General features: G+C 37.2%; 1 protein-coding gene and 1 long non-coding RNA gene across 6 annotated transcripts in view; both read left to right on the top strand.

Annotated features, from left to right (window-relative positions):
* Positions 1-17,361, top strand: part of GALNT18 (polypeptide N-acetylgalactosaminyltransferase 18) — a 317,660-nt gene that overhangs the window by 5,212 nt on the left and 295,087 nt on the right. The window lies entirely within an intron of this gene.
* LOC308195591 lies at positions 1,156-4,572 on the top strand. 3 transcript variants are annotated; one of them, XR_013951641.1, is made up of 3 exons: positions 1,156-1,637; positions 1,844-1,981; positions 2,798-4,572. It is a non-coding gene; the product is annotated as an uncharacterized lncRNA (long non-coding RNA). The 3 variants fall into 3 exon arrangements; XR_013951642.1 differs by lacking the exon at positions 1,156-1,637 and adding an exon at positions 1,679-1,731; XR_013951643.1 differs by lacking the exon at positions 1,156-1,637 and adding an exon at positions 1,685-1,727.

Consider the following 17,361-nt stretch of genomic DNA (forward strand, 5'->3'; position numbering starts at 1 on the left):
CTGGGCTGGTATGGTATCTAACCCCCCTCCTCTAAGGCTGGGGGTGGCAGGGGGAAGGCATCTCCATGATCAGCAACATAGCAAAGGCTTACGTGTAGGAAAAGAAAGGGTTGCCTTGAACGCATACCATGCTGGTAATGTCAGTCACTGAAATGGTCCTGTTATGTCAGAGGTTCAGAAAGAGCTTAGAGTGACATGGATGGTATATTTTAAAACACTTACGTGCATGAGGAGAATCACCCTAAGAGTGCAAAGGCAGCACTGAATAGGAGAATGCAATGTGCAAAAATCAGAGCAGCTTAGCTTCATATGGAGCCGCCCTCAGTGTAGACACTCACAGTATTTGTCGTTGCCCCTGGGTCCAGGGGAGTTAAATAGTTCAGTTTTGCTTCAGGGGTTCCCAGCGATGCTTTAGATTAATTCAGGTGACATTTAATATTACAAACAAGTGCTAATTGTATCGCTTACAGCTGTTTGGGCAAGCAGGGGGTGTTTTCCCATCCTCAGTGAGCACAAACAGAGCATTTTCCTCATCCTGGACATCAGATCCCAGGTGGCCCCTACCTGGGTGGAACGTTTCCCTCCCACCTCCTTTGGGGTGTCATGATTACCAGTGTCACACAGTAGCTCCCAGCTGTGTTACCCCATCCCCTCACTGAGGGGAGGGAAGGAAGCGCAGCATTTTGCATCTTTGGGTGTGCAGTCTCGTGGTGCTGGTAACCACAAGGGATGCATGCCCTGGGTTGCCTCATGGTGTGTCTGCCTTTGGTCTCGCCTCCCTGCCCAGAAGACCTGCTCAGGAGGACAGCAGGAGGGGGCTGTCACCTCTCCCCATTTTTCTGTGGATACTGCTTAGTGACCATGTTTGACACCACTCTTTCTGCTTTACTCTGTGCCTTTGCTAGTCCTTTCTTCCACTGGTGATGGAAGAAACTTTGTGTTTGGGGTGGAGTGGAGTTGGGCTGTTTAACTGTTTGAGGATTGCTGGGGGGGGAGTGATTCCTCAGCTGTGGGTCATTCATTCTTTCAGGGCTCCCTCCTGTCTCATCACTGTGTGTCTTTCAGCTTGTGCAGTCTGCAAAGCAAACATCATGTCCCCGCAACTCATCATGTCCCCGCAACTCACCATGTCCTGCAGTGAGGCATGCATAAGGCAGCTTTTATGTTGTACATGCACAGCTGTTGGGAGGCCTGGTCTAAAACCTGTGGCTGGCTCTGTGGTCCTCCCAGCTCAACCTTGTCCTCATTTTGCAGTCAGCTGTCCCCTTAACATCTTCAGCTTTCTGGGGCCATAACGCACAGTATGCTATGGGGGTTGCTGAACTTTCTTGCGTGAATTAATGTAGCTTTTTACCTTTGGCAACAGCAGAGGGAGCTGCCAGAGGTCTTGCATAGTATTTCAAATGTCAGCTGCCAGTATTGAGCAGCTGCCAGCACTGCAGCTCTGGCAGGGGGAGTGTTAGTGTGGACACAGAGTGAGTCAGGCTGGGCAGGAACTTGTGTACACAGTATCTATCCTGAGACTGGTAAAAATCTCCCAGCAAGTTGTCTCCTGTGTTGCTTGGGTCATATATGAGGAAATACTACTGGCTCTTGACTGAATCGGAATCACAGGTGTTATGTATTCAGAGTTGAATGTAAGTAGTTTGTCAGAGTGTGGAGTCCTCATCAATAAAGTTATCTTGTGGAATTAGTAGTCTCTAGAAGTGAAAGGTTAAAGCAAAGCAGTAGGTAGTGAGTCTTAAGAATGTAGTTTCTTAAAAACAATCTCATGTTTGCATATATTTCAATTTTAATGTTTTTATTGACTTTTTCTTTTAAATGTGTGCAATACATCTGTTAGGTGGACTGAGTTAACATGGGAAAACAATAAAAAATTGTAACTACTGTCCCTGTTTGTTGTCACTGCCTTTATGAGAAGATGCCTTTGGAGAGCAGATGTGTTTCTTCAACATTTGGATCAGAACTGACTCTGAAATGTGTGCGTATGTTAAGTCTCCTAATTGCTGCTAGCATGGGATGTTAATTTCTTTCTGTACTGTTACTTCTTTGCACTGAATTGTGTCAACTGTTGTAAGTTACATGCATACCTGCTTGCCTATCACCTGTGATTTAAGCCTTGTTTGTTAAGTGGGCCTAATAGATGTAAGCATGTCTAACAGATGTCCAGATAGAGGCAAATTCCAGGTTGTTTGGATTCGGTTCAAATCCATTCATGGGGCTTGGCTCTTCAGCAGAGGGTTATTTTACGTGGTGAGGTTAAAGGAAGAGGGTTCATTGGACTTATTGTTTGGCTGGTTAGTGAAGTGGGGTGCATCTGTGGAATGCAGGGGTGTGTGAGTTACAAGGGTCTCTATGCCACTATAGATACAAGATGCAGGATACTGCGGTATTTGCTACATCTTTTTCTTACATAGTGAATCTATGACCGTCTTGGCACAGGAAATGTGCATCTTTCATTCCCTATGACTTTGCATGTATGCTGGTTTTGTACTCCTTATGGTAACAAAGACTTATACTAAGATGCCCAAATCAGTTTTACAATACTAAAAGCTATGTAGAATTGAATTTGGATAGTACCGGTAATGGCAACACTTATTGGAAATTGAATTCCAAGTCCGCTGGTAGGAATGCTGTCTACTACGGCAAGAATAAGTCAAAAGCATGCGTGAAGTTTTTGATGTCCTAGGTTTACCGTGTACGGGAGAACTTGCATTTACTGTAAAATTCTATTCTGCATCCAAGATCTAAGATGTATCGTGAATTTAGGATTTATTTCTTTTTTTTTTTTGTCTAGGAGCATTTTCTGAAATGGATAAAGAGGCAGCCTCAGATCATCAGAAGATTATTTCATCAAAACTGCCCAAGAAGTTATAAATAAAGATAATAGGATAATACTACTTTCTTTTACTTTTTTTCTTCCTGACTGCAGATTTCTAGGAAAAATAAAAGCCTGACCATTACATACTTTTTTTCTGATAATACCCTGACCATTCTTTTTTCTGTTCTTCCTTATTTTATTGCTGCTACTTCAGCCTCTTCCTGTGCTTGCTAGTCTCAGGATTTTTCCAAAGACAGGCTGAAACTATAATGACCAGGTTTTTGTTAATCTTCTCTTTATATTCTCATGTTGTTTATTTTCATGTCTTTGAATTTATTCAGAATGACCAATATACTACATGTTTCAGGAATGAAGCAGTTAATTAATGAAGCTTTTACTACCTCATAAAAACATGCACAATCTTGGCAGCCTTGGGATGGTAGTTATTGCCTGCAATCACAAAGGCTTTGTTGCCACATTTCTATAGAGCTAAAGTAGTTTAAACGATCTTTAGAGTCCGTTTGTATGTTCCTCAGCAGTAATAGCAATTTTACAGCGCCTCTTTTGAAAATTGACATGGCAACTCTTAATAAATCATCAAAATCTTCTATGCTAAAATGAACAAAAATGTTCACAAAAATGTTTGGAAGCTGTTTTCATGATTTAATGTTTGGAAGTAAGAAATTCATAGCATAAGATGATTCTCAACGCCAGACTGCTAGTTGGATTTTGGTTCTTTGGCTGCTTAAGCCATGGCTTTTCCTTAGGATGAAGTAATGAGCTGCTTTGTTTTAATTTCAGGAAGTGGAAGGAATGAAAGCAATAACAATTTAAACAGGATGGCTTTTTTCATCTCCAACCAAAGATGAATTTGGGGAAATTTCAGAGTAATTACTAGTCACTTTAGATGTTGTGCTAGCTATTTCAAATACGTTATGCGCCTGAGAATAATGTCATTCATTGCATGTGAATAGCCTAATTATTTTTTTTTTTTCTAGGCAATATTATGTTGTAAAGCAGAAGTTACGTAAGATGTTGTTTCAACCACAGAGTTAGTTTGGTACTAGCATGCAATTAGAAGAAATCTTGTTAAAACTGTAATACCTGTGGGACATTCACAGGCAGAACTAAAGAGCTAGACATGAAATAAAACAGAAGACAGCATTTCTTACACAATACTTACTTTAGCTGTATAAAGTCTGGAGATGTGAGAAGTATGATTTCAAATACATGGTTATGTTGTTAAGTCATGTTCTTTCCCTGTCATTGTTAAATACTTAGAATGTTTAATGTATCTGAGTTTTGCTGCAGCCTTATATCTTCTAAGTAGATGAGATGTGTAGTTTTGAACTATCCATTTACATTCCATTAGCTATCTTGCATTTTCTTACATTTGGGGTGGGGAAGGGAACAGTTTTACTTATACACTCCTTTTTAATAAAGTTATCTAGTACTGAGCAAACATTTTATCATAGCTGAAATATCTGAACTTAGATTTGTATCAGGTATGCTAGTCCTGAGACAGAGTACGGATGAATGCTGCTATTTTGAACACAGAGAAGGAAATCTTTATTTTTTAAAGACTGAAAGTAAGTCGGGCAATCTTTCCTATTGCAAACTAGATGTATGTATGGAATAAAAGAAGCTAGATGTTAGAAGCCTGTAGTGAAATATCCTCATGTCCTTTTGCTTCTCTAAATTTATAACATACCTTTGTCTTGTAAAAATAAACCACCTTATGACTTGAATGACTTAATGACCTTTTCTTGACAGCAGATTTAGACCCTCCTTTATCACTATCCAAAGAGGTTCAGTGTGAGTAGATTAACATCTCTACGTGCAGAGAGGCTATTTTTATTTTAATAATATGCTCTTAACATCATATTAGCAAGGTTTCCTTGTCTGTAACGAACATTGTAGCATTATCAGAAAACAGATGGAAAGAACATTTCAAATTTCAGGTATGGGAACAGCAAGTCATAGCTGCATATGAACACTGGAATTACTGTGTGTGATGTAATTCACAGTGTTTAAAATATTGCATTTTCAATTTAACTTAATGGCTTTCCTCTTTTCTGAACTTTCCCAGTTCAAGCAAGAAGAAGGGATTAAACTTATTTATTTTATGTAAATTTGAAGCTTAGCCTGATGATAGAGAACCGTACAGAAAAAGGCATGGCAAAATGAGAGGCAAATCCAAAAAGTTTGCAAAAGAATGGGAGACCCGGGGGGGGGGGGGGAGGGGGAAGGAAATTAGATTTCTATAAAACTAGAGAACCTGGATGCATGTGAGCAAAAACCCTTCTATCCATGACATTGATCATAAAACAAACATCTTTAAAAGGTATAGACTACCTTATTTTTCTTTTGTTTCAGTACGCAAAGAAATTTTTGGAAGATACAAAACACTTCTCTTTCTATTTTATAGGAGAGAAGCTAGAAGCAATAAGGCTTGGTACTGAAGTAGATAATGTGATAATCAAGAAAGCTTTTGGTAAGAAAATCTTACAAAAATGCCAAAATGTTAATGTTAAATTGAAGCAAAGCCACTTGCTGCATTTCTTCATCACAATAGTCTTTTGTTGCTGAGAAAACTGAATGTAATGTACTGAATCACATAGGCAGCTCTAGGTGTCAGACACCTTGCAAGCAGGAGGTTCTTGACTCTGCTGTGAGCTGTTTTGGTGCTGGAATCAGAGTGAGTTTTGACAAGAACAGGAAATTGCATAAGGATGTCTCAGGCTGTTTGCTAGTAGCTAAATGCCACTGGAATAAATATCTGTACTGGCAGTACAGAGTCTCTTTTGTCATCTAGTCTAGCAACACTGTAAATGAAAACTTAAGGCCTAGGACATGAATTCAGAGAGGGAAGCCTAAGGGATAAGGGAGCTTTTAATATCAGCTTGGAAATATGCAGTAGTTATGTTCACAGATAAAAGCTTTCTAAATCCAGTAGTTCTTTCTGCAAGTATTGCCATGTGATCAGTATTTCAGTAGACAAAGAAATGTTGAAATCCTTGTCCCACTGCACCCCTCAAAAAAACCCTCCCACCTCTCCTCTCTAATGCTGTAGAGGTATTTTACGGTTTTCTTGGGGGGTCTTTGGACAGAGAAACCTGTGATGAAAAGAGCCAGGTGCCTCAGTGTAATATGACATCAAGATGGAGATGAGAAAAGTTTCTCAGCATGCGTGTGTGTGATACAGACAGAGCACTTTTTTAGTTCTGACCTCAGTCACTTCTTTATTAGGTAGGGAAAGATTGCCGACTGCCTTGAACAGTGACTAAACCTCTGTGCGTCTTGCAGAATTAGAACAAGTGATGATAACACAGGAGTGCTTTCCCCATTAGAAGCTACTGGTGATGGTTTTGCATTTGTTTAAGGCGTATGTAAACAGTTGGATCCACTAAACAGCATCTTACTGCAGGGCTAATGTTTTCCCAGGAAAGGGGAAATCATGTTTTCACCAAGTCAGATATTTAATGGGGTAAACTACATTCATATGCTGCTTAATTCACCTTGTTTCTTTGCAGTGAAAGCTGATTCAGATGCTGAGTTTTCCAGAACACATGCATGAATCCAGTGCCAGAAATCAGGAGGAAAAAACATACCAGGAAATTAATAAGACAAAAACATCCTTGTTGTTTCACTGCTGAGCAAACGAAAAGGAATGTATTTACATGCATTTACTGGAGGTTAAGACTAACTTGTTATTTAAGTATACTAGAATGTAGTGAGTGGGTTGGAAAGAAATACGCTGTTATATTGAAATTAGTACAGTTCTAACAGATAAAGGATGCTCGATTACCTTACTGAGGTCTCTATTATCCACAAGCCTTCTGCACAATAACGTATGCACATCTCTGTGCTATATTCTGTCTGCATCATCAGCCAGTTAAGAGGTGTTATTAAGAATATACCTTTTCATAACTTCTGATATGGGAATGGTTTAATTAGATTCTTAGTTGAATAACTGAAGTTCAGTGGCTACATTTTAGTTTACACTAATGTTAAGTTCTGCAATTGGAAAGGAAGGTCAAGTCAGTAGGGAAAGATTTTGTCAACACTAAAAACTTTTATGCTGATCTTCTATGATACTGTAGGAATTGTCCTTGATTTTATGTCATGTGTATGTCTTGGGTATGTTGAAGTCCTTTAATAACTTAATCTAGGTTAAACTTAAACCCTTTTTTATTGTATTTTTTTATTTTCAAGGTCTACCTGTCAAGTCTTCATTTCTGTGTAGCTAGAAGAGTTTTGACTTTATTCTTGAGAAAGGGAGAATAAGAGAAACAAAGTTGAGCTGAATTAAGCTTAGTCGGATTTAGGTCAACCAACATTAAAAGAGTTTAAAGTATGAAAAGGTAATTCCATGTTTTCTTGCTATTTTAGAAAAACAATTTAACACTAGTTCAAAAATAACAAAGGTATTATGAAAGTGTTATACTTGCCTTCTTTATCTTATGTTTTTGTGACAAATAGATTTTTTTCATTAAAAGAATTAGCTTTTGATTTAAACATTTAAGCTATTTAAGTAAAGCTCTTATTTACTATTACTTGTATGTTTTCTACAGAGGGGTGTTTTTCTACGAAGTTGTCTACAAATTTGAAATTCAGTATTTTACTGCAGAGAACACAATTTTTCTTCATCTAGCAATCTGTACCACCCCTATTTTTTTTAATCTTAAGATGTAATCTTACATACTTAAGGCATAGCTCCAACAGAACAGTGAGAAGCTGCTCTTCTGTTAACTTTGCATTCTGTCTTCTCTAGGTCTTAGTGAAATACTAAAGGTTCTTTACTTCTCATCGTCTGAAGATCTTGTTTTTCAGATAAGGCACTTGTACTTCCTAGTTTCTGACTTGCTACCAGTTTTGAGCGTGCTAAATAATCAAGAAAGGATAAGGTATAAAAACACACTTTGTTCAATTTGTAAAATACAATAACTTCAGATTACTATTTATATAGGTATGTCAAATTCAGTGTTGCTGGTAGAAAGGAAATCATGCACTTACAGGTTAAGAACAGATGGGAAGGCAACAAAGAGTTTCAGATAAAGGAGCAATAGAAGAATGCAGTTTCACAGCTCTGTTTTTGTGACGTCGATCAGTTTTTTTGTGCCTATTCCATTCATGGTATTAGTGCAAGTAACCTGTTCTGTAAGCTATCACTGATTTGTGCGTGATGTCTGTAGAATACCTAGGCTAGCATAGTCACCAAGGTCAAAGTACAAACTTCTGTAATGATCTACTATTACAAGCTTGCTATCTACAGTAAACTTTTTTTTTTTTCTCTGAACAGATGTGTGATAAGCCTTTTACTATTTAAAATAGGGTAAGAGTAGCTGAAATGGAAGGCCATACTGAAAGGGGCTAACATCCTTCACGGACAAGAGTTTAAGTGAGGCTTTTTAACAAATTGCACTTAAACAGATTTGGTGAAATACTGATGGCAGAAGCATTGTTAAACAAGTAAGGTGAAGATAACATGGGAAATAGACAAGGCATGAGAATAGATTTTTAAATTTGGGGTAGTTACTATCAAAGTACAAAAAAGGTGCTGTTATTCTTACTTTTCTACACTTCTACTCACTTCCATTGTGCCAGATTATCTGTTTGGCATTTTGATCTACTTTTGAGAGAATTTTTATAGAGATAATATTTTGTTTCTTATATAGTGACATTTTAAGAGTAGATCTCTTTATTCAGTTAGCACAAAATGAAGTGGAATTTGGATATTTAGGTATTCCTGTAATAGGATTAATAGCATGAATTATTTACTCCTCTAGCTTTTTCTTTAAGTACAGTACTCCTCAGAAGCTTGGTGCTCCAACCTTATGGAAAGGTCAGCTTATTTATCCATTTTTTTTTTATGGAGACTTTGCAATAATTTGGTAGCACTTTGAAGCAAACAGTCAGAAGGATGAGATCTCTGTTAAATCAGGAGCATTTAGATGGTCTCTTCCATATAAAGCAGAGTTAAGTAGCCCAGGTTGTAACAGCTGTGTGGTGCTTCTATGAGGCTGTTTTCTCAGGGCTGACGGTGAACCAAAGGTTGCAAAGGGAATGGAGAGGAGGTGGGGTGTCAGTGTGGGAGCGAAATGACAGCAATTACCCTTCCTTTGAAGGGATTCTGCAGATCCTGACCGTTTCTAAAGACAGAATTCTCAGTAAAAAGTTAATTGGCTGCTCAGTCGTGAGTTTGTGTAGTGGAACAGAAATCTTACACTTTATAAAACATCTACTTGTCCATGCAGACACGTCTTCTGTACTCCACAGTTCTAATGCTTCTGAATTTTTTTGAATAGGTCCAAGAAAACAAAGTAAGCTCAGGTGTGTAGGAGAGGCGAAACAAATGAGGGGAGACTAACACTCAGAGATGAGATATACAGATAAATCACATTAAAGACAAAAACTTTTAACTTTAAAGGGACGTTCTCAATATTGACAGTGTAAGGCTGCTTTGCAAGTGAAATACATCTCCCTAGTCTGTTTTTTCTAAAAGCTCTGACTGCAACAAAGATAAAAATCTCAAGTTTCTCAGCTGGATAACCAGTATCACAAAACATAATAAGCGTATTTTATTTGCAAATGTAGGTAAGCTGACACATGCATGCCACTTCTTCCCTCCTCTCTCCCCATACCTTCTCTATTCCTAGGCCAGAAGCATTCATATTTACAAGAATTACAGTGGTGATTCAGAGCATCAAAGGATTCAGAGACTATTACCCATGGATTCAGGGTAATAGGGGGAAGAGAAATATAATATATTCTAATCTCTCATCAAACATGATTTGTTTTAGGCAGTGCTTTCAGATTGAATAAATGCATACAGCATTTGGAGACTAGACACTTTAAGTATATTGAATTCAAAAAATCAGGTGGCATTGTGTAGTGTAGGTGGCATTGTGTAGAATGCCATGTGCTTTAAAGAAGTGAGTAGAATGCCTCCTGGCTCAGTATGCTTCCAAGTAATTACTAAGAGCAGATCCTGCTGCTAATTTAAACAATCTAATTCAAACAACAAAACCATTGTCTAATTATACAGGGCCAGATTTTCTGGTTTAGTTTCCTAGCAAAGAGCTCTTCTTTGAGAAGCCTAGGATAGGATTTTCCCTCTTCTGCCTGTCCTGCAGGGTCTGGGAAGAAGAAGAAGATGTTCTTGGCTCACACAATGCATGCTGGGGTAGTGATGCAAGCTAATATGTCACGCCTAGTCTTCAACTAGTAAGTGCCAAAGCGTCTGATAATTGAGCTTGTGCTGCTTTTTGTTCAAAGATAGCAAAACATTTTACATTTGTATAAATACTAAAATTACTGAATTACTGAATACTGAAAATTACTGTTACTGAAACATGCACAGCAAGATGGCGTGTTATACTGTATTTCAAAGGAATAAATGAAGACCCAGAGCTGTAAGACTAACACAGCAAGAGTGAAATCTAACATAGTGTGGTAATGATGTGCAAACCAGTGGTCCTCTGTCTACTAGCCAGTTACTGTAACTGGACAGTAACAGCTTAATTTTATTTTTCACTCCTGATGATATAACAAATTTCCATATTTGGATAGAAGAGAGGTTACTGTCTGTAGCTTCCATTGTAAACCCAAATAGCATGAAGCTGTTTCTGATGTGAGGGTATTTGCAGGAAGATGTGGATTTTGCATCCAGGAAGAACAAGCAATTTTCTTCTAGTAATTCAAGAAATCTTTAGACATAATAATAAAATTGATTTTTAGGAGATTTTCAGTATTCCCAGGTGAAAGTTGAATATGCATGCAGGCTCTATGGCATATGTTCATTATAATACTATAAATTTTCTTCTTACAAAATTAAATGTTTTCTTCTTATAAAATTAAATGTTTATAATTTTGATTTTATGCATTACAAATTTTAAATGTGGAAATAGAAAACTGAAGTATTCTATTCATACAAGTGAAGTCAGAATATTTTGATCTTATTAAAGCTACTTTATTTGTTTTGAAAAGAGATTCCTGCTGAAGATGTGTAACATTTGTTGAGGTGACATTTCCAGCTGGAAAAATGTGGATGGAAAATTTCACTCTAGATGTAGTTACAGTTGGCATTTCTTTAGTCCATGCAATTAAATTCAATCCCTCTGTAGGTGGTCGTAGTTGGTCTTAAAATCTGTGTGTGCATGTGAATTAGGGACAAAACATAAAGGAATTGTGTTAATACATATGTCATGGTGAGAAAAAACATGCGAAAATATTGCTCTGTATTAAATGGTCCCCGTTTGGTCTGGTCTATGAACATGTCGAATGTCACTAAAAGGGACTAATAATAAATTTACTTAATCGTGATTTGTTCCCTTAACCTCGCTCATATTATCCTCAATGCCAAGGATGGATGTAAGTAATTTTGAGAACTGAGTTATATGCCTGATCATACAAAATCCTTTGCATCATGAAAAGAGGTGGGAATCACTGATGTTTAACATAGACAGTAGGTAGTAGTTCTGCTCTCATTCATACCTGAAATGCAAGTTGACATAGTTTTGAATTTACTTCTGCAATATTGAATGTTCTGTTTGCTTCTGAATTAATCAAAGACAGAGCTATTAAGAATTTTTAGTTCTTGGACAGTATTATGCATCTCTACTGTGTTTTCAGAAAGAAGAACCTAGTTATGTGGTGGAAAAGTGAATGTCCTTTGGGCTCAGACTGTTTTCCAGTTCACATCTATGTTAATTCCTTACCTCTTTGTCTCAAACTCCCAATCACTTGGGATAAATCTAGAAAACTAAAACTTTGGTTTTTAAACATTTCTCTCACAAGATGGCAGCATTGCTTCAGGGAATAAAATTGCTTTCGCTGTTTAGGATGTCTTGCAGTTTTTAATACTTCCCTTTTATACCATATGTGGGAGAAACTGTGACAGGTGTATTCATCTGCGTTAACTGAATTTACATAGCAACATCGGTCACAAGGTTGGATGAGTTTCATTCCCTTGCTGCTATATTTGCAGGCTTTGTGGTGAAAGTAAGTTATTGGAGGACTATAATGGGTTTTGTTTTTTATTGAAACTGTATCATTTTGATTCTTTGTCATTATTAAAGTGTCTCTAGTTAACACTGTTGTTACATTTCTGAGAGTTTAGCTCTACATGAACCTGGAATTCAATTACTTCAATTGCACTAAGCAGAAATATTTTACAGGAATTCTGACTTGGGATTCACATATATTTCCCTTCCTGTCCACTGAGTGCTTTTATTCTTTCAGGACATGATCCTACTCTTGGATGTCAATGGCTCAATAGGGTAAGTCCTGTAAAGGAGACATGGACAGCAAATAAGAGGAAAATAAAGTAATTTTTTAATCTTTCATTTTGTTCCCTACATAAATAATCAGGAATGATGAAAGAGCTGCATTTTGAACCATTAGAGGCATTCATCTCAGGGCAATCCCTTTACTTGATTTTAGGGCAGCACTGGTAGACTTCTAAAGGAATTAGGTCTAGTTTATTTCTGATTCTTAAAAAGGTCTACTAAATGGACTCCCTTTTTACTCCCTATGGAGTAAAAAGCTGGGACGTACAGGAATTCTCACTGCGCTATCTTGGATGCAGTTGAGCTGCCCAATATAAATTTTTTTCTTTAACCATCATTTTGCTTGTGATTCTGATTTCACAGCACAAGTTGATAGCTGAAGGATAATATTTTCTAATTCATATGGCAATTTTATACCTCTGTTCAGATATTCCACCTGGCAAAAATGCTAACAAGACAATTTTCATTTTTAAATCAGGAAAGCATTTTCCATGATTGCCTGGAGAAATATCTTTTCTACTTAAAGAACTGAAGGAAATATACTTTGCTATTTTGAGTAGCAACATTCATTATTTTAAGGAAATATTGGGTGGTATGTTAGAGCACTTTAACAAAAAATATTTTAAGTCTTGTATTTTCCTTTTCTTGGAGACTCTGCTGAGGACAAAAAGTAAGCTTGCCTTTCTTTCCACTTTTTCATCCAACATTTAATATATATGTGTTTTACTTAGAGGAGGTCACTTTGCTTACACTTCGAGGACTAAGGTATGATTACTCTGCAAATGTAATGTTTTATGAACGGCCCAAGTTCTTCAACCTTATGTTTACAGAGATTAAAATTATTATTTTTATACTTTCCCAAACTGCAATGTATAAACTGTATATTTAGTTTCTTCTTTAAAGTACGTAGAATTTTTTATTGGTGCAGTTCAGCTGATTTCCAGTACACCTTCCAAACACAGACTTAGCATTAGCATCATTTACTTTCATGGCTTTGAACCCAAATATCTAAGATTTCTGAGGTAGGAAAGACACGGATGTAAATGATATTAAGAGAATGAAGTCAGACCCTTGTGTGATAAAGGATGCTGAATTCTGCTTTTTTCCTTCATACCTCAGCATAGAGTCTAAGTAAACAGAAGAAATACATGATAGTATCATTTGTTGAGAGAGGCTGGTGTCTTTACCTTTACAACATCTCAGAAAATATGCTAGTTACACTGAACTGGAACACATTGACAATAAGGTGTGTGATAGCTTCTGAAAGGTAGGTTCAAACACTGGAAGTTGTTTTGGTTCCTCTGGGTCAGCACACCTCCATCAGTCCAGCTCTATTTCTTTGAAGAGAACATGAATCTAGCCTCCTGGTCACATGAAGTCTGTGATACTCTTCTCCATGAGCACTCTGCTGATTGCTCCCTCACTCATCCTGGCAGTGGAACAAGTCTGGACTTAACTGCTTACAAAGGAAATTGAAAGGCATTCTGCTTTAAAGAGGAAGATCACTCTAGGGGTAGTCTGTAGCAGATAAATGAGAAATTTTGTTGAAGCAAACTAAATAACTGAGGTTATTGGTGATGCAGTGCAGTATTGATCACAAATTCAAATCTAACCCACACTGTTACAAGTTAGTGTAATTTAGTATTCTGTGTGAGATTAGTTTCTCCACTTTTGAGTGGATGAGAATTCTCCTTATAAATGGGTCTCACTGATCTAATCAGCAGTCATCATATGTGTGGTCCTTTGTTTTAGAATTATTTATGAACATGTTTAAGTTAGTTTATTTTTAAAAAAGCATTTAAAATGTGTTTAGCTTTTACTATGTGTTTCAGAGCTACTTAAAGGCACTCCTGAAAGACACTGGTGAATGAGTACTTCTAACCTTTACAGTGACACTTGTAAAACAAAAACAAAACACTTCTATGAGTTAGTTTTTATCATTTGTGTTAATCCCATAAGCATTTGTTTACCTGACCGACAAACAGATGGAAGACTTTATTTTTAAGGTCTCTAAGGTCAGTACTTTTCACACATGCTAATGCAAAGCACAAAGACAAAATAGATCATGTTCCCTCCAAGTCTTATCAACACATAATAGAAAAGCATGTAGGAAAAAGCAATGTACATCTCAAATGGATTATTGAAGTGCTGACAATTTTATTCTCACTTTAGTGTGGCCTGTTTATTTGCAATCCTAGAATAAAATTCATCCAGGTCTGTATTATACATTCTTCACAGTGTAGTTTTGTGTTTTACCACTCTTGAAAGCCTTGTTGATTGACTAAAAGTTATTAGAAGTAACATACAGAGGATGACAGTCATCCCCATTTTCAGTACCTCACTTCAGTCCTGAAGGAATTTACAAAGATGCTGTTGAATATAACCAGACTACTCTTCCTACTCAGTATTAGAGACAGTAAAATATTCTGCTTCAAATTCACATCCTATTTTACTTCTCTGTGATTTAAGGATTTATGTTGACACTACAAAGATAAGCAGAGATGAACATTTAAATTAGATTGGTTCATATCCTAACAAAGGTTCATCAGTAGAAAATAGTTTCTTGAAAAGCATGCATTATGTTGTAATGTTCATAAAAATGCTTTTCACTATCTGAGTATTGCTCAAAATTACTGGCTGGATCTGCATTTGGCTTCTGTTTTATTGCAAATAAGATGTAATAGAACCCTAACTTGTGATCAAAGCTCCTGACCATTATATAATGTGAATGTCTCAAAAGACATCTTACTCAGAAATCGGTAACTAGACATTTGGCCAAAATGTCATTAATATTTTTTGTCAAAAACCTAATGAGAGGAACATATCGCGTATTGTTAATTACAATGTTTCTATTACTAAAGGAAAGGATTTATTATTACCTTTGAGGCAGATTCTACTTTCTGCTACAACAGACGTGGAGTAAATTTAAAGCAAGAAAGGAAGGGTAAACACGAGGTATTGGTTGGAAAGATTTCATATTGGCATGTTTGAAATTAGCATTTGATTTCATTTGATGTGTGTATAAATTTGTGAGTGGTATAATATGTAGTAACTAGAATGCATATTAACTAGTCCTAAGCATTACCTTTTATATTGGCTTACCTGGAAAGTAGCAAGATAAATCATTTTCATGCTTTCTGCACTACTGCTAACAAAAATTTGGTGATTTTCCATTATTTGGATGGACATATCAACTTGACAGGTGAAAGATTGTAGATGGGTTCAGTTGCATAGTTGAAGATGTATAAAAGAAGGAAAAATATTAACTCTGAATAACAGTAAATTGGGAGATACTGGAGAAAAAGCTGAAGGGCCTTAGAATGTAAAAAACAAAATGAAAAATCATAAAGAAGTTTGCAGATAAAAATGAAACCAGGAGAAAGGACAAAGGCCTCATGATATCTACATGAATCATGAATAATGGCAAGACTGGATAGAATATTTAGGGATATGTGATTGGAGAAAAAAAAGTTCTTTGAGAATATTGGGAGGCTGTCACGTATGTGGGCAGAGGAATAAAACAGGAGGATTTAGGCAGTGTTCAGTTTTTAAAATGGAAACTTAACTGAGAGAAGTCTTAACAGCCCAGAATTCATATAGGCCATATAGGTAGGACTTCATACAGTCCTAACAAGCAGCAGATCATTTTGCTCAGTTTATCTGCAGGCCTATGTGGAAATAACATATTTAAGAATCACAGGAGCTTTTTCAGCAGATTTGAAGCAGGAATAGAAGTTGGACATTTGAATGCAATGGTTTAATTGTTTATGGTAGGGTTTGCAGAAATCCTAAATTATAAATACCTGACACTGAAAGATACTTGCAGTGAATTTTCTTGTCAATGTTAAAATTAAAATAAAGCATCTGACAGTATTGTAATTCTTAAGCTGAATTAGGCTGAAAAAAAGAATGTCTTAAAATATTCTGGGGGCAGTTATTTTTGTTTCTCTCCCGATTTTATCCCTGTGCAGTAATAAAAGCTGAAAAGCAGAAATGACTTCTAGTATTTGCACCAGAAGTAGTGAGCAGAAGGTGCACATAGAAGGAACTGTCAGAATAGAGAAGGCTATTTGCTTCCTGCCCTGAGTACGGAAGGCTATATTAGTTAGCCTCCACCATTATTAATAACAAGCTTAAGTGGACTGATTAGTCAAAAATGAAGGGCAAAAGGGCAGCTATTCAGTGGCAAAGAGAGTATCAGAAATAAAGGCTGGAGGGAAATGAGGAGAACAGTTTGGAATAGAAGAAACGGTAGCTACATGGCACATGAACTGTTAAGGAATGCTAAAATAGAAAATAGGGGTAAGACGCAACATGATGGGAATGTGAATCAGAAAATTGGTGGGCATGGAAAGAATAAAAACAGAATGGTCATGGAACAGTGACTGTGAATGAAAAGTAAATGCAAAGGAGTTAAAGCATGAAAGGAAGAGAATAAGAATCTCTTATGTAAGAATAAACGATGTTATGCTCTGTGTGATCCCCAAAAGGATTGTCATAGGGTATGGTCTGTGGTGTCTCAAGGAAATCAATCCTTCCTGCCTACTCAAAGGAAAGCCCACTAGGATTTCACGTAAGACATCTCCGGCTAAAGTAGAAAAAGCCAGATAAATCCAAATTGCCCATGGATTAAGAGAAGCACCTGTAATAACGTGCTGTCAAACAGTTCCAGACTGCATTCTTTCCTGTGTACGTTTGTAGATACCACTTCTGCTTCTGGCATCTTCCCCTGCTGTATTTTGATTTCCAGGGAACCCGTTCCTGCAGGGTAGCTGTAGGAGGGCCTGTGTTTTTCTCCAGCACTTACCTTGGTTTAGTTATGGTTAGCTCCTCTGGTCTGCTGTCCTAGCTCAGATCCTCAGCTGTTTTGGAACTGACCTGCTGGTAAGTGTGTCTCAAGTACCCAACCACATGGCTGTGTGTGCTTGGAAAGGGAGAGAAGAGGTTGGGTGGTTTTTAATGCAGAGTGGAATTGGCATAGAGAGCAGCAGTTCTGACACAAACGGAACATGTCCTTCTGTTTCAGTTTTTCAACTACGATTAGCATATTTAAGGTAATGTTATTAAATTATTATAACTAAAGCAAGAAGTGTGCTCTGAAGGCTTCTGTGCAAGAATTCTGCTGCAGGTGCAGGGACAGCCTTTGTACTGCCAGTGTCAGAGCAGGAAGAAATGGAGCTGTGTACAGCTGATGGACGTTGATGCGTGACCTTGATACTTGCATTGCCAACAATGAAAGTTTGCAGGCAG

The sequence above is a fragment of the Anser brachyrhynchus genome (assembly GCF_964034855.1).
Source record: "Anser brachyrhynchus genome assembly, chromosome: 5".
Taxonomy (NCBI): domain Eukaryota; kingdom Metazoa; phylum Chordata; class Aves; order Anseriformes; family Anatidae; genus Anser; species Anser brachyrhynchus.